This window comes from Hesperophylax consimilis, chromosome 14, assembly GCF_061612785.1.
Source record: "Hesperophylax consimilis isolate HC1 chromosome 14, BYU_Hcon_1.0, whole genome shotgun sequence".
NCBI classification, from domain to species: Eukaryota; Metazoa; Arthropoda; class Insecta; order Trichoptera; family Limnephilidae; genus Hesperophylax; species Hesperophylax consimilis.
This window is the reverse complement of record NC_142849.1, coordinates 1,495,311-1,519,013: the sequence shown is the minus strand read 5'-3', so window position 1 is coordinate 1,519,013 and position 23,703 is coordinate 1,495,311. Positions and strand designations below refer to the sequence as shown.

Sequence of the window (23,703 nt, the reverse complement as noted above, 5' to 3'; positions counted from 1 at the left end):
GTCGAGAGTCACCCCTCGACCATGGACGCCATTGAAAAGCAATGGTTTTATTTTTGTTATTAAACAAGATTAATTAAATAAAGCCATTTCGTGTTGTAATTCTGAAATGCGTGATCTATCTAATCAAATATCCATATCCTAAAGCACTATTCTCAAAAAAAAGAACTCTGTATGTATAAATATGTTATAAATAATTATCGGATATGTTTATCAAAGTCACTATCTTGGTTATAAACCAATTGAATAAAACACTTTTTCCATTTATATTTTCCATATATCCTTTACTTAATATCTAAATATTTTATCTAAAAAATACTTAAATGTATTAAATAATTATTTGTATTTACCGGGCTTTGGACCCGTGCCAAAATTTCTTACCGCTCTGCCACGGAGCTTGTAAAATTAATACATTATACCTTTATGCTTTTTCCGTCAAATTTACTTTCAGAATCCAATGCTGTCAAACGAAAATATTTATACAACTCCAAAAGAATCCCAATCAATCGGAAAGCCATACGAAAGAAATTGATAAATGATCAGACAGAACGGCGACGCAAAAGAGGCTGTAAATTATACGAAGCCTTCTGCAAAATCGGCTGCCGTGAAAATAAGCGAAAGAACACTTTTTTATTGAAATCTACGAAAGCGTAGCTTCCAACCGTAGAGCCGTAGAACGTAGAGCTGTAGAGGCCGCCCCGCCCCTCTCTCTCAGGGAGCAATCTCTCGCCTCTCATTCTGCTCCGAGCAGTAGAGAGCCACGGTCGCGTAGAGTCTACTGCCCCTTCAAACAACACATTCGATAGAGTTGTTTTTCTCGTTCCAATTGGGTCTTCTCTCTCGGCGTTTTATTATTTTATTCGGATCGCTCGGGACTCGAGAGGAGGCTGCGAAGTGCGTGGGTTTATTAACATAGTTGTCACGTCGCGTGTTTCAATTGACAGCTATTTAGATTTTGGATTATTCAAGTTCAAGTGAAACTGGTGAACATTTAAATTGGCGAAAACAGAGACATTACTTCGGCACTTGAGAAAATCGAGAATCGGTAAGAACAATAACATACTATTATATTATGTAATACAATTCTTATGATTTTTGTGAAAACAAAATCTGATGCGGAAAAATTACATTAAGTTAAAAATTGACAAACAAATGAGTTTTCATCTGATATTAATAAAAACATTTAAAAATGAAATCAATGAAAATCTTGCAATTAAAGGAAAATTGTTACACTTTTTATAAAGTAAGTTTAATTATCAAGATTACCCGTAACGTCTTAGAAATTACGTCTTTATTTAAAAAGTTATATAAAAGAGCTTACTTTTAAGTTTGTTGAAATAAACTTATTTTATAATTTGCTCCTTGGTTCGTTTGAATGAATAAAGAAAGTATAAGTTTAAAGCTAAAACACTGCGACTTCCGAATGTCCTTCATCAAACGAAGTGCGTCGGGCACTAAACATCAACTTTATGGTTCTGGGGACGTAGATAAACTTTAAGTCCGACCGTATCAAGATTCACTTTTATTTCTAAAGGAATAATAAATCTGAAGACTGATTTTAAGTTGGAAATTTATTCAACCTGAAGGAGAAACGAGAAATTTTATAAGGAATACTATGTTTATATTAAATTAGGTACCTAATATACAATGATTAACATTAAGGTTTCGATAAGAAAAGGTAGTAAATTTTGACTATTTAAATATATTATTTTTTATATTTCGTGGTAAATTTTTTGCAATAAATTATATTTAACGTGTTTTAAAATTGTATACTTTGTATGATTATTAGAAAATATAAGTAAATAAATACTATTGAAGAAGAAGAAAATACTAATAAATCTTAACGAAACAAGAAACAAAACAAAACACAGAAAAAATATACCGTGTCAGGGGTCTTAAACTACTCGTATTAAACGTCATATTTCAAATTCAGAATAAACAATATCATCTTGCATTAATTTAATTTCTACGTTTTTAAATGGTAAAAAGTGTCTCATTCGTTTGATTTATAACCAAGATAGTGACTCGGATAAACATATCCGATTATTATTTATAAAAGATACCTTGACTTTTGTCTAGTCTAAATGAATATTCAGAAAAAAATGTTTATATTAACTTATTTTAAAGGTTTTACCCATCAATATAATATATAATTTATGAAGAAGACAATAATTAATTTGTATTATCTTCGTCTTCAATTATATATTACATTTATGGTCATTACCTTAAAAAAAGTTGTACCTGAATAAATAAATACGTTTTAGAGAACAGCGGCATGTGTTAATGTTGTGACTTAATGGTTAGAGCAAACTAATTTTTAAATTGCATTAACCTTCCTTGAAGTTCCCAAACATTTTTCTCACGCATTTAGATAAATAAGAAAGTTGGTTATAAAATTAATAATCAAATAAAAACCTATCTTATCAATAGGTATGTTGAAAAATTACAAAAAAATGCTACGAGTCTTCCAATCAATTCGATTGAATTAAGCATTTTTTTATGAATATTGCTGTATTATGAGTTTCACAAACTTATAAAATTTCTTCAAAAAATTTTATATTCCTATACGAAATCTATTGCATTGAAGTTTTCAAATATATTCACCTGAATGTACGAAAAATGTATTGCCGGAAACATCCCAGATATGTATTTCTATGAAGAAATATCAGCGGCAGGAATTTCCCAGTAGGTACACTCCACGCAGGATAAAAACTTGAATTATAGAAGGAAACAGGCAATAAAGATGAAAGCTGCATTAAACTTTCGAAACGGCTTGGTCTGAAGGCTTTTCGCCACTTTTTATGGCTTTTATACCAAAAATATTATACGGAAATATTTGAATGATGCGCGGAATCTTGCTGAACCTTTCACCATAATTATGTGTTTGGTGAAATGTACACATTTAAAAAATATACATCCAAAGTTTTTTTGGTAAAAATCTTCTTCATTTTTTCATCGAGGGTTAAACCCTGGTATTCGAGGCTATGTACAGGCTTTGATTGTCCGACGGTTTGATGTACCGTGAATCTTTCTATTTTTAGTTGCGCTTCGGCCTCTGTTGTTAAATTTACCAGATTATAACGATACAGTGGACACTGTGGAACGTTGGAGGTCAATTCTATCAATTTATCGAGCACCAACGACCGAATAAAAAAGTATCAGAAACATTTTGGATTCCAGCAGACATGCTATTTTAGAGTTGTGTAGTAATTGTTTGAATCAATATTATTTTCTTATATTTAAGCGAAATTTTATGACAGCTTTTTTTTATTATTATTATAAGAGTCTAGTTTATAAGAGTCCTTATGTCCCGGAGTCAGCAGGACTATAGCATCTCTAAATGGGTTATGTTATGAGTCTAAAGGGAGCACATGGGAAGGAAGTGGGAAGATTAAGTTCGGTAAATACAAAAAAGACAACTTTCTTCCGGACAGTAAATATATAAACTAAATTAAAGTACAGAGGAATCTTATGAGGTAAGCGAAAAATAGAAAGAGAATTAAAAAGATGTTCCCTTTCTCCCTGTGTTACCTCCACCCTTCTCTTACCCCTCTACCTACCTGTCTCATGCCCCTCACCCCTTCCCTCAAATGCTTCCTCTTTCCTTCATTTACCTCATAAGATTCTTCTGTACTGTAATTTAGTTTATATATTAATTGTCCTGAAGAAGGTTGGGAACAACCGAAACCGGTCGATGTATATAATAAAATAAAGTGAATTAAAAAAAAAAACTTTTTCATTTTGTATAATGTCAAGCCACAAAGTGTTTGCTTTCTTCGATCACAAAAATTACACTTCAAAATGTTATAATTTAATTGAAAAAGATATCTATTTTAAAATTTTAAATTGACAACTGTATAAGTATACTATATTCATATTTTACACACACATCATGTATTGAATATCTAATTGTAAAAAGCTTTAGATTTCAAGCTTAAGATTTCATAGTTTCTGCTGACACGATCAGCGTAACTTTAGAACAATTCAATTATTTGAAAATCACACAATTTGAATAAAAAAATGACAATAAAAATTAATATACTCGTAACTCCCATTTCCAAGAATAAGCGTAATGCAAAGGCATTTAATAGACAAATTAGTTTGTGGGTGGTACGAGGTTTTCTACATCACGAGGTATCAACAGCCTATGAGAAAAAAACGCAATGTATTTTTTGTAAAGGGAACAAAATAGTCAGTAGGTGATGTTAGATATTATTTGTAACATCCAGAGGCAAATGAAGAACATCACTTTAGGTCTCCCCTTTGTAAGAATAAACGGAAAGCAATTGCCGCTCAGGGGCCGATAACTTGCATAGGTAGTGGGAGGTATTGGGCATATCAAGGGGCCAATTGAAGAATAACCCCAGGACTTACCCGCCACACGAATAATAATCGTAATGCAATTCTCGTACAAGCGACGATAGCTTTCCTGGTGGCAGTAGATTGTAGATTCTAGTTACACCCGGGGCCAATTTCATAATAAAACGTTTTGAACGTTCTTTCCACGAGGGCTGCAAATTTCGCAAAACGGATACGAATAATTTATACGTAATTGTAAAAAGCATTCACTTTGTGGCTCATCATAATTTATAATAAAAACACATAAATTTGTTTTTGACCACTATAGTTTTATTTTCACTCTACCGGTTTCGGAAGAACCCTTCGTTCGTCAGGAGAATATTTAAAACTTTTAAATATTAGGAGAATATTAGTCAGGAGAATATTTAAAACTTTGCAGTTTTAAATATTCTCCTGACGAAGGAAGGGATCTTCCGAAACCGGTAGAGTGAAAATAAAACTATCGTGGTCAAAAACAAATTTATGTGTTTTTATTATGAATAATTTATAGTTTATAAAATTATTTAAATAATTTTACTTCATTTGTAAAGCCTTTAGAAAACATTTTTTAAATTCTGTACATATTATTTTGTAACATTAAAAATGATCATACATTCAAAAAAAAGAAAAAAACAGATAAATACACATTCTCAAGTTAGCAGGAAATGCGTGGGTATTTTTACAAATACGCTAAAAAGTCACCAAACTAATATTACTAACATGAGGGGTAGGCTGAGAGGACGAACCGCCAAAAAAACTCAGTTTTGGCGCAAGCTCATGTCTTCCTCGGGCGTTTCCAACTTTCTCCTTGCACACTTTTCTTTCATGCCCAACGCATCTGAGCGTCCTTTCTTAATCTTACTCATAACGCTTACATCAGCCTTGCGTGGTTTAAACACACACATTCCTCAGGGATATCATTTATACAGCTTTCAGTCTACTTTAAGCCTTCCTCTGCCAGTTCCATGCCTCACAGACACACATCAGGGTAAATGAACACAGATAAGGCTTTATATCAGTTTTTTCCAATATTTAAAAAAAATCACGATTTCTGTTACGTAATTATGTTAAAAGTCATGAATTATTCTTAGAAAAGTAACATCTTGAAACTAACCTAATACAAAGATAAATATTCATTGCTAGAATATCCGAAATACAAATCTTATCAAGCTATGTGACTTATGAATAAAGACTGTTTATATATTTGTTTTTGTTAACCCACTTTCAAATAGAGAGCATAAAGAAATAAAAAATAAAAGGATGTCAGTAATAAAAATACATACCAAAGAAAGCTGCCAGATATAAACCTTAGCCATAATTTCGTTATGGCCTTTGTAAAACACACAGGACGTATCCTTTCTACCTGGATGGGGCAGCTAAATAAAGGACGAAGCGATTTAAATCCTCAGTAGCTAGTAGGTAGTATCTAGTATCGGTGAAACGTATCATTTTTCGTGGAAAAGGATTGTTCGCATCAGTAAACGCTGCGTAAAGAATTTGCAAAGCTAAATAACAAAGACTATTGAGGGTTCAAAGGGTTTATCTTCTTCTGTTTAGCCTTCTAACCGTAGGCGTAGTAGGAATATAAGCAATATGTGACATGTACTTTCACCGCAATTCTTCTGAAGTTTACAACTTTGATAATAATTTCTTCTTCAATAATTGAAAAATCACTATGTGACGTCACTTTAACTATATGAAAATTGATTTTAACTATATGAAAATAAACATTGTGTACCCGCTATTCAATGAAAGAAAAGATCTGTGTCGATTAACTAGTGGTGAGGACAAAGTATTTTATTTTCTTATAATTAGTTAAAATTTTCGCGTTACATATTTGATTTTGCAATCAAGAGTGACTACGTTATTGTAACAAAATTATGAAATTCAATATTTTCCCCGCTCTTTTTTTTTTTTTTTTAACATACAACAAATGATGTTGCACTCCCATGAGTTATCAAAACTCATTAAGGGATCGCCAATTGGTAGTTTTGAAATAGAAGAAAAAAAAATAAAAAAAAGAGTTTTGTACAGAAAAATTAGACCCAACTCAACCCAATGTGCAGACACAATGTATGAAGAAAACATTTACAAACATTTCACAGAAGCAACATACAGACATAACATATGAAGAATCACTTTACAGATTTGTCACAAAAAAATTGTCTTATAAGACTTTATGAATTATTATAATCACTCATTTGATTTATGTACTGTTGGTGTCAAAAAGTTAAAAAAGTATCCTCAATGATGGACTATAGAAATGCATAAAAACAAAATCAGGAAAATACATTAAAAAGTACGGGCTCAAAAATACAGACCTAATACAAATGTTTTACATTCAAAATACATGAGAAGATTAAAAAAGCCCATCATCTCTGGATGTACAAAGTTTGGTATTTGGAGATAATTAGGACGGCTATCAGAACAGAGTTTGTACCTACTTATGACTCGTTTTCCAAATAACATTTGAAAAAATAGGATTTCAATATATCGTTTGGAGATTTTTTAGAGGCGCATATACCTGTCTTAATTCTTCAGGCAATTTGTTATAGTTAGTGTAGGCAATATATTCTAATGATTTCAGTCCGAACTTTAGTACTTTCAGTGCTCTAGTAGGCAGAAAGGGTGGAATGCCAAAAAATATTGTATTGGCACTTGTTTCATAACATATTTAGACATAGATTGAAGCACTTTTCTGCTATTTAGAATAATTCTGTGGTTGTATATGTTAGTAAAAGTGAATTGTTCAAGCAACCAAAAACAAAGTTTGATATTTTCTGAGAAAAATTTTCGTACGTTATTGACTAATGTTCTTTGAAAGAATCTTGGAAACTTAATCACCTTTTAGGGTAATGTGTATTTATATAGTTAAGTCATTTGCCCAAATTTCGAACGACAATATAAGACTTATTTACTCATATGTTGATGTTAACTAGTGGATGTAAATAAAACTTCCACTTTCACATACCCACATTACGTTTATAGAAAGTTATTCCCATGTTTCCCTGAAATTTAGTTTTACGTTTGGGTTATCGATTCTTAAACATTTTTTTTCATACGAAGCAGCTCTGTGATGTGAAATTATAATTAAAAATAATACAATAACTTACTATAATAAAGTGGTGTTTACTAAGTTATCACCACTATTTACATTACATGTTTCAAAACAAAAGTTTTTTTTTCTTATTTTCTTTTTTAGAAACCATTGGTTTTGAAACAAGTCGATCATTTTTGATTAAATATTATGGGTGAATACAAATTTATTGATTGATCCACAACGTGAATTTGCCATTATTGAAGAAAAAAATTTGTAAAAATTCAAATTGAAAAATACAATTCTCACTTGAATTGTCCATTCAAATACTTGTATCAACATAGTTATTAGAAAATTACGGTTCTCACTTGACTTATCCATGCAAATACTTGTATCAACATAGTTATTAGAATAATTTGTATCACAATTTGTACCAATTTGTAATAAGATAGGTCCTAAATAAATATATTTTAGAGGTTGAGAAAACGTTCTGCGTGCCTATGCTAATAATCTAAACAAAGTCCTTAGTACCAAAAAAATAATTCCTTTATTTAGTCAGGATCATCATACGGGATGGGACCTTAGTAACAATACCCAAAATAACAAAAATGTGATTCATCACAACTTTTGAGTCTTACAAGCTTCTGATATAAAAGAAAAACTAAATCAACATAGAAAACAAAATACTTTTTCTTCAATAACCCTTATATCTTTTTTTCGTTTTTCTGGTACATAAGCCCTATTTTATTGTCGGTCTTCAATTTTATTATCTTAGCAGAGAACTTCGATAAAAACATGGATTATTTGCAAAGTGCTAAAATCACTGCTACAATGCTTTTTTAAATATATTTACTACTTCAAACTTACGTACTCTGCATATATTTAAATCATTTCACTTAAGAGTATAAACGTGAACTGGTATGATGGCTAAATAATTCTTGGTATTTATTTATGCACAAAGACTGTTGGAGTCACGATACTGGGCACTTTGTATCGCTCATCTCTGTTGACATAAAATATGTTGGCAATTTACATATTTTATCCGGCGTCCCTCAAGGATTGTCAATGGGTACGCTCCCAGAACAAACTTCGTTTAAATGCTAATGCCGTATTAACTCGGTGTAAACTTTTGCCAAAGCTGTGTCCGTGCTCATTTTATGCTCCCCTGACCGTGGACGGGGAACTTTAAATAAATACTTCATTTTATCGCCACGTGTGTGCACATTGCACAAGCCATCTTAATAATTATAACAGTAACGTCATAAAGCCGGGGGTGGCAATCGATTCACGGTTATGGCAAGTAAGTCACCACATGGATGAGATAAACTTAGCTTACAGCAATCAACTCGGCCATCTATTATTGGCATTCCAATTATAACAACCGCAGACTTGCGGCTAAAAACCACTGACATTATAAACATTTCAATTACTTGTAACCGTACACTTCAACACGAATTTGAACCACATTGCCCTTGATGTTCTGATTGACATCGTTTATAAAGATTTTTAATATCCTTTTTTAATATCATTTTTAACATCTTTTTTAAAGATTTTACTTGTGACAAGTCGAACGCGCACATTTGCCTAAATCGTACCTGTTCTAAAAGTGCTACCACCGAAATCAGAAACTAGTCATCCGTTTGCTTAATTTTGCCATTTATACAAAGGCAATTGGTGAGAAATAAAAAGCAATTTTTTATGATAGATTATATACTTGATGACGGGGCGATTTGGGGCAGCTTAAATAATTTATATGTATTTGAAAAAAAGTATTTCATAACAGCCGGTTTAATCCCCTACAGACTTCATATAAAGTCAATCTTCATCTTAAGTTCCGAGGATTCCCGTATTAGATTGAAAAAGTTCTAGTCTGAAAAACATAAGTGAAAAGTATACTGATAAGGTATACGATGCGAACCTGAATCATATTTTCTTATAAAGAAAATCTACTGTAAAAAACTGTTGTTAAACTGAGGTTTTTTCGACAATCCAAGGTATCATCTGGCTTTAAAAAGTACCTATTAAAGAAAGATTTGTATTTAATTTGAGAATATCCAAAAAAACATATTTTTCCCAGGCAGATTTTGAAATATTGTGATGAATACTTCGGGCGTTTTTCATTTTATCTGGGGATTTCCCAAAGATCTTCAGACTGACGTGGGTTGGAGTAGCAATCTAATGTTACATTGGACAGACTGGATGAAATCTAAATTAGATTATTCTTATCAATCCTAAATCCTTGAAAACTTTGGCATCCAGAATAGATTACGTTATATCCAATAAAATAAAGGAAAAATGTCAATCTTCGGTATCTATTGAATTTTTGCAACGATTTCTCTAAGTGATGGGATTGTTGAAGATTTCATCATAATCAACCAATTGGCTCATTCGTATACATTTCTTAGATATTTACTTGTGCTGTGTTGGAGTATCATTATTATATAAAATTTTACAGCCATCTTATGTCAATTAATACTTTGTAACACGACATTTATCTTGCTGCGAAGGTGACATTCAAAATGAAGGAGAGATTTAACAACTTCACATGTAGACCAATTAGCACCAATTGGGCGTGCATTTAACTTTCTAACTCTAGTAGGATTAAAATCATTTGGTTTTATTACTTTTTTAATATGAATAGTTAAATTATTTTCACTTTCTTCTTGGACACAAACCATCTTGTCCAGGTACCGTAGGACCAAATTTTAGGACAAAATAGTCGCTTTTTTTATAAAGAAATATAAAATTTCTCAGCTTAAAAATAACCGTACAGTATTTAAAAATCTCCTACTAGCACTAAATTAAGCGGAAAATGTTGCTTGTGTTATGATGGAGAACTAGGCAGCCGTGGAAATAACACACGATGCCAGCGTGGGACCCAAAGTTGATGCCAACTCAGTCATTGACCGATCAAAGAGTGTGTCAAAGTGTTGCAGATATATCGTCCAATCTTCGTCCCCCTATGCGATGTTTCTTAAAAAAATACATTCCACACGGCTTCTATCCCAGCGCGTATAAGATTGCGAGCAAATTTTGACAAACTGAGTAATTTATCAAGTTACATCAACTCGAGCGTAGCAATTAATCACCTCCAACGAATGGCATCCAATCGATGAGAGTATTTCAATACGTAAATAAGCATATTATTATATTTTTTATGATTTAGGACTACCTACAGATGCATAGGGAGAAAATTTCAGGACAATATTGGTCACGCAAGTGGATCGAAGAAGAAAAAGGACGGCATATGTATTTTAGTCGGATCTTATCATTGTCTCTCGGATAAAAGGGTATAACTCAAATGGAGTTAGGTATACAGATTGAATGTTATTTTTTTATCTTCATTTGATAGCACTTAAAATGTGTTATATTATTTTAACACTTTTTACGTTTACTTTACTAAGTTATTTTGTATTTTTTATGAAGAATGATTAAAACTCCCGGATTATGAATAACCTGATGAAGGAGGATTTAGCCTAGAGAGAAATTAAACTGACAACTCTTGGGTGGAATCCCGATGCATTTTCAACTCAGCTATTAACTATAATATGAAAAAAAAATTTAAGTTGTATACCAAATCATCAAAATTTTATCAGTATCAAGGAAACCCGCAACTCAAAGAAGATAAAGTACTTACTTATTGGTAAAGTAGCTAAGTCAATTAATTTAAAATTGAAAGCTCAGTCCCCTTATTAAGTAATCGTAAACAGTAACGCGAGGAGCGGCCCGGCCTTGGATATTTATTAAGAATAAATATTTATATTTTGACTTTAAACTGCGTAGGATAAATGATCGTGTTTCTAAGCTTTTTGATCTCGTCCCGGTTAGTAGGCCGAAGTGAGGGTAAATAATCTAACGTACATTAAATATTTATTGAGGTACAGAGTTTCAGATCACGTACACGAAAGGATCGGGGTCAAGGCTTCTAACTGAGAAGTATTTATTGAGAATTTATTTTAAATTGCATTCTTTTTCACTGCATTGTTACTTCTGGTGAAATTAAAAAAGTGTTTTCTGGCGGAAAAATCTTTCATAGAATTAACTATAATTAACTATATTTTGATAACAACGCCGTTTTACTTACAAAATTCACTGTGCGTTTCACAATTAATATAATAATATAGTTTTTTTCTGTTTTAACACACACAGTATTAATAAATTATGGGGACACAATAACAGAGAGATTATAAGGTGTATATGGTTGAGCAAATTGTGGGAACATGATAACGGAGAGATTATAAGGTGTACTTGATTAAACAAATTATGGGGACATGATAACGGAGAGATTATAAGGTGTACTTGATTGAACAAATTATGGGGACATGATAACGGAGAGATTATAAGGTGTACTTGATTGAACAAATTATGGGGACATGATAACGGAGAGATTATAAGGTGTACTTGATTAAACAAATTATGGGGACATGATAACGGAGAGATTATAAGGTGTACTTGATTGAACAAATTATGGGGACATGATAACGGAGAGATTATAAGGTGTACTTGATTGAACAAATTATGGGGACATGATAACGGAGAGATTATAAGGTGTACTTGATTGAGCAAATTATGGGGACATGATAACAGAGAGATTATTAGGTGTACTCATTTAACCAAATTCCATTTATTCTGCAGAAATTTCCTATGATTCTTAAGCCATCTTTTAAAAAACTTTTACCATTCACAAAATCAAGTAAACACATTGTGTATTCTTTTGCAACTACTTGTATGCAACTTATTCATGCAAACGATTCAACTGTTTAAAATGATGATAGTTTGAAGCATATAATTCGCCTTCCTTATTCTAATTCAAGTTTGAGGGCGTTGTTTCTCCCAACAAGTTAAATTTGCTTTCTATAATTTGATGGTAAAGTATTGTTACCTGGAAGGTGTGTCTCTCCTAATGGGTGCGGGTTGTGTGGGAGAGGGGGTGGGGGTGGAGTGTGTGAAGGGAGGGTGCGGTATTCCTAGCAGGCACTTCCGGTTTAGTAGACAGGGATGGTCAGTTATGAATCAGTGTTAATTCCACATTAATTGTTATGGCTGACTAGGGTAGTGTTTTAGGGTTGGACCTAATAAGAACGTACGTCTACATTAAAAAATAGATTAAACTGTCTAATATGCAATAAAGGCGCTTAAAACAACATTAAAGTGTATAAAAACCTGTAATGGCTAAACGCCGTGGATTGAGAGATATCCTTATTAACTTTTATGTATGAGGCAGTAACAGTGTTTCACGGCTACATAATAAAATGACACCGTTTTATGGTTTACGAAGACAATTTATGACAACGTGATAATATTAATTTAGCCATAAAATTCCAAAGTGTTAATATAAAATTGTAATCTCTTTCTATGATCCTCGAGCAGATAATATATGTATATTCACGTTTCTTACGTATTTGTTCCAATAAGCTAGAATGGCTGAACCATTTTGTTTGTTAATAATAATAATTATTAATAATAACGATGAGTCATATTATTTGTTCCGTTCGTTGTAAATCATTTTTATTTACGCAAAACAAGAGTATCGACGATTGGAACAAGTAGTAAATGCATTTGGAAACAAAATACTTATGTGGAATATTGTATTTTAGAAAGAAGACATTACGGTACGAAATAACTTGAAAAGGAAGTTTGTTTTTTCAAAATGTTGTGCTTTCTAAATAGTTCCAACTACTTGCTGCCACTAGAGGTAAACGCATCGATGTGTTATTAGAAAGTAATTTATTAATAATAAAGACCAGGTCATTAAACTGTACAAACTCTTTAAATCGAATTTAAGAAGAAAAAAAGCATATTAGAGCCAAAGTAAAATAAAAATATTTTTTTCCAACATAATAAAAATTTTATAATGAGCTATGCGTTAAAAAAAACACTGTATTCATTTAACATTAAGGTAACCTTTTGGAACTCTCAAAATGTTTTAAAAACTTCGGAAACTACTTAGATCTAATGGGCTTTCGAAGGTAGGCGCGGCACCCAAACACGCTAATATCCTCCCTAACTACACGACCCTATCCCCCCTAATAATATAAGAACCTTATCGGGTAAGGGCAACCCAGGTCACTTCCTGCCACCACACTCCCACCGTAAACCCCCTCCCCCAACCCTCATGGTAGGGTCGGGTCTGTACAAACTTTATTCCAGCGGGAAAACAAATTCATATTTACCCTGGAGACCCGTTCCACCTTGCGGATTACCACAAGGACAACTATTCTACCCTCAATTTGTAAGGAAACCCTTGATGTGTGTAAAAAGTTTTCATTAATGTATGTAAACATGTGAGCATTCTCGTAAATTGTTCTTTATATTGAGATGCTACTGTGATGAGTGATACTTTTATCAACGGAATTTTGGGCTTAAGTAATAATTCCATTTTGAATCTCAGAGGTCTGAATAGAATTGTACAGAAGCGCATTAAAAAAATGTTTGCTTTATTTTATTTGAATAACATCATTTTTAATAATAATTAATAATTTATTCCAGTATGTAGGCAGGAGTAGTGCGATTCAATACATTCCATATTTTGAAATAATATATATAATTAGAGTAAGAAAAATAATAATGCATAGGCGATTCCGAAAGGCACAAAAAAGGGAATTTAAGTGAAAAAAGATAAACACAAAAATGAGTGTAAGCAGCCGTTTATAGAAGATATTTGGATATCTCCCGTCTCCAGAGGGCCTTTAGGGGGACTCCATCCAGGCAACCATGGCACTGATGATTTTGTTGCTTGATTGGCGTAGTCTTCGCCATAAGCTTCCCATGTGATGGCGGAGAATCGCTCTGAAGATTGTACTCGTCCCTCCATGAACATTTTCGTGGCTCTCGGTAGGCGGAATAGTTGGCGATAAACATTATTCTAAGCTACTTTTAGCTTATGCCATTGCGTTGCAATGTAATCCACCCACAGTTCTGACGTGTACAGCGAAATGCAAAATGCGTTGAAAAGTATCTTTTTGACCTTTATCCTTTTTGTATGTGTTACAATGTTCCAGCAAAATTTTCTCCACACCGTTCAACATCTCATTTCTTCTGAAGACTGAAGTCTGAACTTGACTTCAATCTAGCATATAATTATAAAATGTACCCATTTAAATAAAATAGAAATCAAGTATAGAAATACACATGAGGCTAGGCTATTCATTTAAAATGATATATAGTTTACTTGCTGCATGTTCCAGAGTAGAAGATACTCTCAGTATCGCCCTGGTGTAAGACCACCTTTCAGAATTGAAACGTGACTGAAATAGCTTTAGCCGTGTTAAGTGACCAGATCTGAATAGCCAGGTACTCGCCCACCTTCTTCTCTCCCCATCTCCTTCCTCCCCACTACCCCCAGCCTCACAACATATCCCAATTGGGGATTCCATAGTCTCACTGGCTCCAGATGGATGGGAGCAGTTGGGAATCTGGCGCGGTATTCACATAAAAAAGAGGAAGGGTGGTGAAAGAGGCCACGCAACGTTCTGTGTAAATTTTCGGACTAACTGCCATAATATGTACTTATAATTGCCCAGAATGCTAACGGGGGGTTTACAATGTAGATTCTTCAGTGGACAACTTCAATTTATCACATAATAAATATAAAAGGTTGTTACTGACATAGTAAAGTCACTTAAAAAACAAAAAAAAACTGCAATATATTTTTTTATATTTTTATAAACCGTACCTACTCGTATGTAAAAGCTCGTTAAATGAGGTAAAAAATAAATATATGATCACGTAATGGAGCTGAAAGATTATTTAAAAGAGATTTTTTTCAATATTTGTCTGAAGTAACATATCATGGAAGCTATATATAACCACCAAATTAATCTTACGAACAAAACATTAATTACGAAATCAAATTTTGTTTCATATAATGTAGAAAAAGATATCTTAAAACACACAATTCCTTTTGATCAAAATAATAAATTAAAAATGTATAAATTTTTAAAGTTGTATTTAACTAATTAAATTAATAAATTTTCTTGTTTAATATATATATTTTTCAATATTCTATAAAACTTTACTGAGAAAAGACCAATAAAAATCATGGGACATGACAAAAACTCAATGTACAAACTTATTTTATATAGGCGAAAATAGCTCATAACATTTTTACAATAACAGCGATCCTTTAAGGTTACTAAGAGAAAAAAATCTGGCCTTTACTGTATTTGATCAATCATCTTCACTTATGGTGCATGTATAACTGCGAGTCTATTTTTAATATTTTAATATTTTTCAAATAATCTTCAAGGATGTATGGGAAAGGAACGAATCAACCGCGAACCACTGGCAGTCAAATTTGAATAATAACTGCAGATTAATTAACTATTATACGTGTATTAAAGTGATAATTACAAAAATGCGACACCCAGGAAGACACGGTACGATTAATTTGATGAAATACTGAAGTAGGTTCTTTTCAGGGTACGTATACATTTGCGAGCGAAACGCGAACCGTACTATGAATTACGGGAAAGGAACGAATCAACTTCAAGCGGCGGTTCGTTTCATTCCCATAAGTTGAGGTTCAGTTCGATAGTTCGGCTCACAGATGTATACGTAGCATCACATGTCAGAGTAACAGAAGGGTATATATTTATGATATTATGATAAATGGATGTGAAAAGCAAGTAAGGTATGGAATGAATTGCATCCCCTCTGCTTTCATGAATTGGTATGTTTTTTATTTACAGTTATATATTTTTAACATCTTCCGAGAGTTTTGAGTGGTAGAAGTAGTCGGGGTCACCCAAGGAAGACTTAATGTATTATATCTCCACTAGAATGAGATACAGAGTCGAATTAAAGTAGATATAATGTCGTTTCTTAACTGCCAAAATATTGCGAGAAACACCGAGTACATATGTGTCATCGGTGATAGACACATATATATATATATTTCCTTATATATATGTGTCTATAGATCGTATCAAATGTTGTATTGTATAAAGTAAGAATAATATGTATTGTGCATGATTTATTTATTACGCCTCACTAGGAAAACCAGTGCTGAGGTGTTAGTGAGTTTCTTTCTCGTGGAAACTGGAATACCCAACAAATATTATAATATATACCCGTAACCATGTCCCTACTTGTGGTTTAAATCAAATGTGATATTGTTTTATATTAATATATTACTTTTCATCTACGTTTTGATTCTAAACCACAAGCCCTATTGGAAGCTGAAGTGATGTAAAAAGGGTTTTCCCTTCTCACCACGCACCTCCATGCAAACGGGGAATTGTTGGATGTTTCGGTCCATAATTTCCTAGAAAATAGGTCAGGTTCCCAATTTGCTTCCAGTACCTCCCTGTTTAATACCTGCCTGAATCTGGGTTGGGTTTGCAAAGTATTTTTTTAGGGAAAAAACCCTCTTTTGCCACTTCTGCGATAAAAAAGAGCGGTATGACTCAACGAATAAATTTTGAGGTTTATGGATGAATTTAATATTAATGTGCGTCTTCATCGGGAATTTTGGTGATTTAAGGAGAAGGATTGATGGTTTTCGTATTCCAGTTTAAATATATCAAAAATCGCAATTCTGGAAAAATATCTTCATCGTCATCAATTTTTAAATTCGGAGGCGAATAAAATTTCCAATAAACGCCATTCGATGGAGTATTTTTAACTTTTTTAATGTTATCATTGGTCATTTGCACTCGAAATCGGGGAATTGCTTGAGGCAGAAAAATATCAGATAAGAAAGAGAAATGGAAGGCGGAGGAGAAACACAGTACCAATTCAGTTCTATTTATCAAAACATGTTTTTTTTCAGAAAACCTCGTTATCTTCGCTGTAATTATTAAATTTCGAGAGCAGATAAATGGATGCTTTCTCGGAACAAGTTATCCTTTGTGAAAATAATTTAATAAGTATTATGGAGTAGGTACCAATAAAAAACCAACAACCAATTCTGTAGGCATTTCTGAGGTCTCTAAGTATGTAGAATGATATTATGCCACTGGTGACATAATTTTTCTTTCAAGTCAGTATAGTTACCATACTTCTTAAGTGAAATTAGGTTTACGCACTAAACCACACATTTACTTCAAATGCTGTTTTTTTTAAATTATAAAACCGATATCACCATTTTCATTTGAATTGGGATACAACTGTCCTGAAACATGTGTTTAAGAATCAGAAGAATCTGACTGATCTGCCATATCCCGCATGTTGCCAAAAATCTTTCATTGGGGCTTTAATAATAATAATGTTTATTTCAGCTGAACAGAGCGGCAAGTGCCACTGTCTTCCATATAAAATCACACAACTAAATAAGATAAATGAAAACAAAAAGAAAATAAAATAAAATGGTTAACATATTTAGCACTTATACTAAAGTGGCCTGAGGCACAAAAAAAAAACAATTCAATACTTGGAACTAAACAGCGTTCATTACATAACCACCGTTCCTTGTATTTTCAATTTGTCTGTGGGAGTGGATGTTCCAGTTCATTGATTTATTGAATATAATTAGGTGGACTTTCCTTTTACACAGTTCCGTGACTCATAAAGGAACAGGGTAATTTTCCATATTCTCTTAGCCTGTCCGTTGATTAGATATACATATTTGAGTTTCTTCACCATTAAACATTCAAGGAGTGAGCGACCAGGTGTAATTAATTTATGGTATTTGAGGATAGGTCGGGATGGGTTGGGTTGGGATAGGTAATTTAGGCTGCGTCCGACAGGAGTGGGTAGGTACTGTTTGCTAAAGAAGGATGCCTATTGTATATATGGAACTCCAGCGATATAATTTGCAAGAATTTACAGTAAAGATGTTGTGCAAGGGTGGTTTGAAATCGTATGTAATACATTTAATTAATTGACCTCTTTATTGCACTGGATATTGAGTATTATTATGTTGAAATACGTTCTTAATAATGTATTACTTTAAATATTGTATATATAATTTATTTTATTCCATGGTAACTAAAGCATATATTATTGAATCACTAAACGGCCCTTGTTTCTGCTATCGTGGTACGAGAACACGCCGTCAGATGGAATGCAGGAAAACACTTCTTCTTGTTGACATATAAATTTATTAATTCACAATATAATTGCAGAGGATCTTATTTTCCTCTGCTAAAACTTAAACTGAAAGAAATAAAGGTCTAGTTTCCTCTATTCTTCAGTTTTCCCTAGGTTTACATAAACCTAGTAATTATCTCACGACTGACTGCGTAGGTACGTCTGTACCTACCCGTCATAGCAACACTGCAATACTGTCCTTCTTCTGGGAGGTATCTGTATTTAAACTAAATTCTGAAGGACATTTTACCAAAATAAAGATGTTCCACCCGCTCGTTGGCAAACAACATTCTTAACATAAAATAAAATGCACTAAACTATTCTTAATGATACAAACGTGACTTAAACAATACAAATATTTTAAAGGAATTATTGGGAGATGAAACTTTATTTGGGGTTTTTATTACTATGGGACAGGGGTGGGAAAGGTATTGGCAAATATTTTTAGGCATAATGGTTTAACTAGGGTCATCATAAAATAGATAGCGCACAGCTCTATTTGAAAACTGCCGCCGCTTGCAGTAAAATGTCACCAATTCTTAAATCATAAATGATACAAACAAGGCAATATGTTTATAAAAATACCAGGCCAAAGAATTGTTTTATTGTAGGGTCGAATCTGCAAATGTGGGAAGCTACATTAACTTTGAAAATACGAACTATGGGAACGGGCCTCCTGAAGGCTAAATTTTATTGAGCAATATGTAATTGTCGCATTCTGGAAGATCCAGCCCTGTAAAGATTGACTGTTATTAATAAGCCCCTAAAAATGTACCTACAATGCCTCTAAATTGGCTGCATCGACCGTTGATATTTTAAACGCCATGTTTATTACATATTACCGAGTGCGGCAAAAACAGATATGGGGTTTATTTTATTTTATTCTTTACATCATACCGTTTTATGCATCAAGTCCTTAAAATGTCACCAGAAAGATGATGCCCCCCAACAGCGACACATTGATGAAAGCGGTTCCTGAAGGTTTCGGCCGCATTTTTGCACATCTCGACCCTCAGTTAGGGGCAATTTTCTCCCGAATTCAATCCTTGAGTTCTTTCAAAGTGTGAGGCCTATGTTGAAAAACATTTTTTTTCAGGTAGCCCCATAATAAAAAGTCGCAAATACTCAAATTAGAAGGCCCGCTGGGTGGCTACGAAAAATCATTTTCAAGAACCGTGCGGACCTCGAAGCCCCCGTGTTGTCCGGACCAAGCCAATGACTGAAAACGGCATGACCCTCTCAAGTTCCTACACCCACCACATGGGATGTTCCAGCCCTTAAAAAAATTCACTCTCTGTTTTGTTGTACCCTGTAATGGGTACAGAGATTTTTGATCTAATGATTTTTGATTCTGACAATAATTCGTTGTGGAATTCCATCATTACCGGTCGGTGGCCGAGTTACATCGCGTTTGGGTCCCACCCAGATGTAGTGTGTTCGATTCCTCGGCTGGCTAAGTCCTCCATTACAACACAAGCAACATTTTCAGCTGACTGTGGTAGTAGTAGGATATTTTCAAATATTGTTAGGTTATTCGTAACCCGGGAATATATGTCTTTCTTTAAAAAAAAATGAAATATTGAAATATTATGCGGGCTGGTGACAAATAAATAATTAAAAATTCACACTATGAAACACTACATCGCAAAGTTGTTTTAAACCATATAATTGTGTACTATTAAATTTAACGCCCACCCCCACCCCTCCTCCAAAGGTTACGTATATAAACTATTGTATTGGAATAATAGTATCAGTCTGGAGATGGCTATAATAAACTAAAAAACCTGTGGAATAATTCAGTAAAAATAAGTGGAAAGTTAAAAATTATTTCAATATATCAATATCTTTCCCATATAAATGTATACTAACTGACGTTTACCCGGTGTTGCTTGGGGACTTATAAATGCTTTTGGGTAAAATTTTGAAGTTGTGAATTCTAGTGTACCTGACAACTGAATGTATTTTCAATGTGGAAATAAAGTTATTAAATAGTAATAAGCATTTGTTTCACTTGTTTGTTCCGGGCCGGAATAAATTCCACTAATTTTGATTAAAAACTGTGCAGACAGTAAATTCCGGAATTTAATTCTGATAAACAACATGCAATTGTCTTATTTTAATTTAAAATAACCGACATTGCAAATTACCTTAAAATTCTAGAACCCAAATTAAGTTCCGGGCCGGATCAAATTCCACCCATTTTGATTAAAAACTGTGCAGACAGCTTATCCATTCCGTTGTTCATATTATTTAATAAGTCTCTGTCAACGGAAAATTTCCCAAAACTGTGGAAAAAAAGTTACTTAACTCCAATATTTAAATGCGGGGATAAATCTGCAATTAATAATTATCGTCCAATTTGTATCCAATAATCCATACCCAAGCTTTTTGAAAAATTGATTCTTCTAAAGATAAACCCCAGCGTGAAATCCATCATTACAACTTGCCAACATGGTTTTGTTTCAAGCAGATTAACCTTAACTAATCTATCCCTGTACGAAAATTATATAACAAATGCACTTGCTAATAGACTACAAGTCGATTCTATAAATACTGATTTCAGCAAAGCGTTTGATAAGGTTTGCCATAAAATTCTTGTTAACAAACTGGCGAAAATTGGCATAACCGGTAACGTACTATCCTGGTTTAAGAATTATCTGTCTAATCGACAGCTTATTGTCTGCATCAAAGGTCAACTGTCCTACACTTTTATAGCTACAAGCGGCGTGCCCCAGGGCTCACATCTGGGACCCATTATTTTGAACATATTTATAAATGACGTTACAAATGTATTTACACGTGTCTTTATTTTGATGTTCGAAGATGATATGAAAAGTTACCGAATTATTGACAAAATTAATGACTGCTTATTATAACAATCAAATCTCATTAGCTTTTCTGATTGGTGTATCCTTAATAAATGAACCTTTAATGTAAAAAAGTATCAAGTCGTGAGATTTTATAGGAAGAAGAACCCATTGATTTTTACATACTGTATGAACAATCAAGTCTTAGGACGGGTTGTTTCGGAGAATTTGAAGAATTCATCAAATTTCAACGTTCATTTTCGGGTTCTGTGAAAGACTTATTCAAGTTCTGTTATTATATCATTGTAGGCTAGTTGCTTGACAAAACTAAAATAAAAACAGAACTTGAAAAAATCTTTCACAGAACTTGAAAATGAACGTTGAAATTTGATGAATTGTTCAAATTCTCCGAAACAACCCGTCCTTAGTATTTGTACCCGAAATAAAAGGCTTTGGGATAACCACTACAATATAACCACTAAAGCGATGCAAATTTTGTGTTTCATATTAAGAACTTCAAAAGATTTCAAAAATTTAAAAACTTTAAAAATATTGTATTCATCCATTGTCAAAAGCCATTTAGAATTCAACTCAACCATTCGGAATCCATTTTACAATATTCATGAAAAATCTATCGAGCGAATCCAATATAAATTTGTACGAAACATAAATTATAGATTAGGAATTCCTGTAGAAAACATTAACTACAGCTCACTGTTGAAAGTCGTGGGCCTTGCCACATTAAAAGATAGAAGAATATGTTCTGATCTATTTTTTATTTATAAAATTGTTAATATTATGTTTGACTCTCCTGAACTCCTTAGGCTGATTGACTTTCATGTGCCTAGTAGAACGGTTTGTCAGAAGGTACCTTACCATTGTAACGTTGCAGGTACCAAGGCAGAAATAAATTCAGTAATGAACCGACTGCACAATGAAGGGAATAAATATCACATAAACACCAACAATACTGAATTTCTATCAGCCTATAAAAACATTGTTATTAAATCTGTATGTCTATCTTGTTAGCTTTGTAATGTTTATAAATTTTCAATGTATCCAAATTTATAAGAATGTGCATTCTATAGTTTACTCTGTTTGTTGCTTCAAGTTAATATTTCTATATTTGATACATATTTTAATTGCTATATCTCTTTTACTCTCTGATTATATCAAATGTATTTTTAATTGTATTATATGTAAAAGCCCTAATTGGGCGTGTACAAACAAATAAATCTTCCACGGAAGTCCTTGACTTCTTCTGTAGGGATAGGTAGCTGTATGAGATGTTTTAAAATCAACCCCTTCCTACTTTTCCCACCTCTTATAACAGAATGTTGATACTTTTCATACAACTATGAAAATAAAGAATAAAACGAAATTACTGTCTGCATATAGTTTCTATAAACTCCGTGTTCAGCCCGGTCAATGCCGGGTACTAGTTATATGAAATAATGTTTATTTAATTTTTATTTTCATGTTAATGCTACTGACCTTCTCACAATAATAGTGGATGTGGAAGACTTCATAATATCATAGAATTCGTAGAATAGTTATTTCTGAAAAAAGGTGCCGTAAGGCTTCTGAATAAAAAAAAATAATTAGCAAACCTAATTTTTCTACGGTGCCAGAAGTCTTCACCTTTTCGGCGATTGTCTGTTCCAGCGCGATACCAAATTTTTTGGGAGTTTTAATAATTTAATGTTTACACGTCTGTAACTTGTCTACCTTATTGCGTATCCAGAATCTACTTCCAAGGGAATTTGGAACTTTCTATGCGCATTACTTGGCATTATTTTAGTCCATCTTCGCAACAAGAAGACAGAGTTAAAAAAGTTGAAATGAAAAAAATAAGGAGGGAATGAGTTAGCATTTGTTACAATAAGAACTTACCATTAGCGCTTGTTTTTGCATTCTGTTTATTTGATATTTACATTTTCTTTTTACAGTATTCTTTACAAGAACTTAACTAACTTTTATAATTCTCACATGAACTGCAGATATCTTCGGAGCAACAATAAAAGGATGTGTTGGAACTGTTCCAAGTTTTTTTTGTTTTTCAGAGGTGTTATTGAATTTCTGAGAAAATAAAATATTACAACGTTTTCTAAAAACATTTTTTTCATTAATTTAGGCAATGTAAAAACCTCTGGCACGATTTGCACGGCTCACATAAATAATAAGTTGGCCAGCTACTGAGAATTTATTTTCAACATTTATTATTATTATTAATAATAATATTTGGCTAATTTATAATCGCCGTTTTCGTGAAAAATCTCCCCATGGGCGATGTAATTAATTATGAAAAAACATTTACTTTAACTTGTATATTATGAAGTTTGTGAATGAATATCAACATAACTTTAGACCGGTCTGTTGTTGATTTGGCATCGCGTCTGGTTTCTACCCATGCGTCGTGAGTTCTATTCTTCGACTGGCTAAGTCCACCATACTACAAAAGCAACATATGCTTGGCAGAAGAAGATTTTAAAT

At 32.9% G+C, this 23,703-nt stretch overlaps 1 protein-coding gene across 1 annotated transcript in view; it reads left to right on the top strand.

Moving 5' to 3' along the window:
* Positions 1–748: 748 nt before the first annotated feature.
* Positions 749–23,703, top strand: part of LOC149417748 (C3 and PZP-like alpha-2-macroglobulin domain-containing protein 8) — a 445,592-nt gene continuing 422,637 nt past the window's right edge. Inside the window, exon 1 of the mRNA XM_089639401.1 lies at positions 749–1,042. The gene's annotated coding sequence lies outside the window, so the exon portion shown is untranslated. The remainder of the gene's footprint in view (positions 1,043–23,703) is intronic.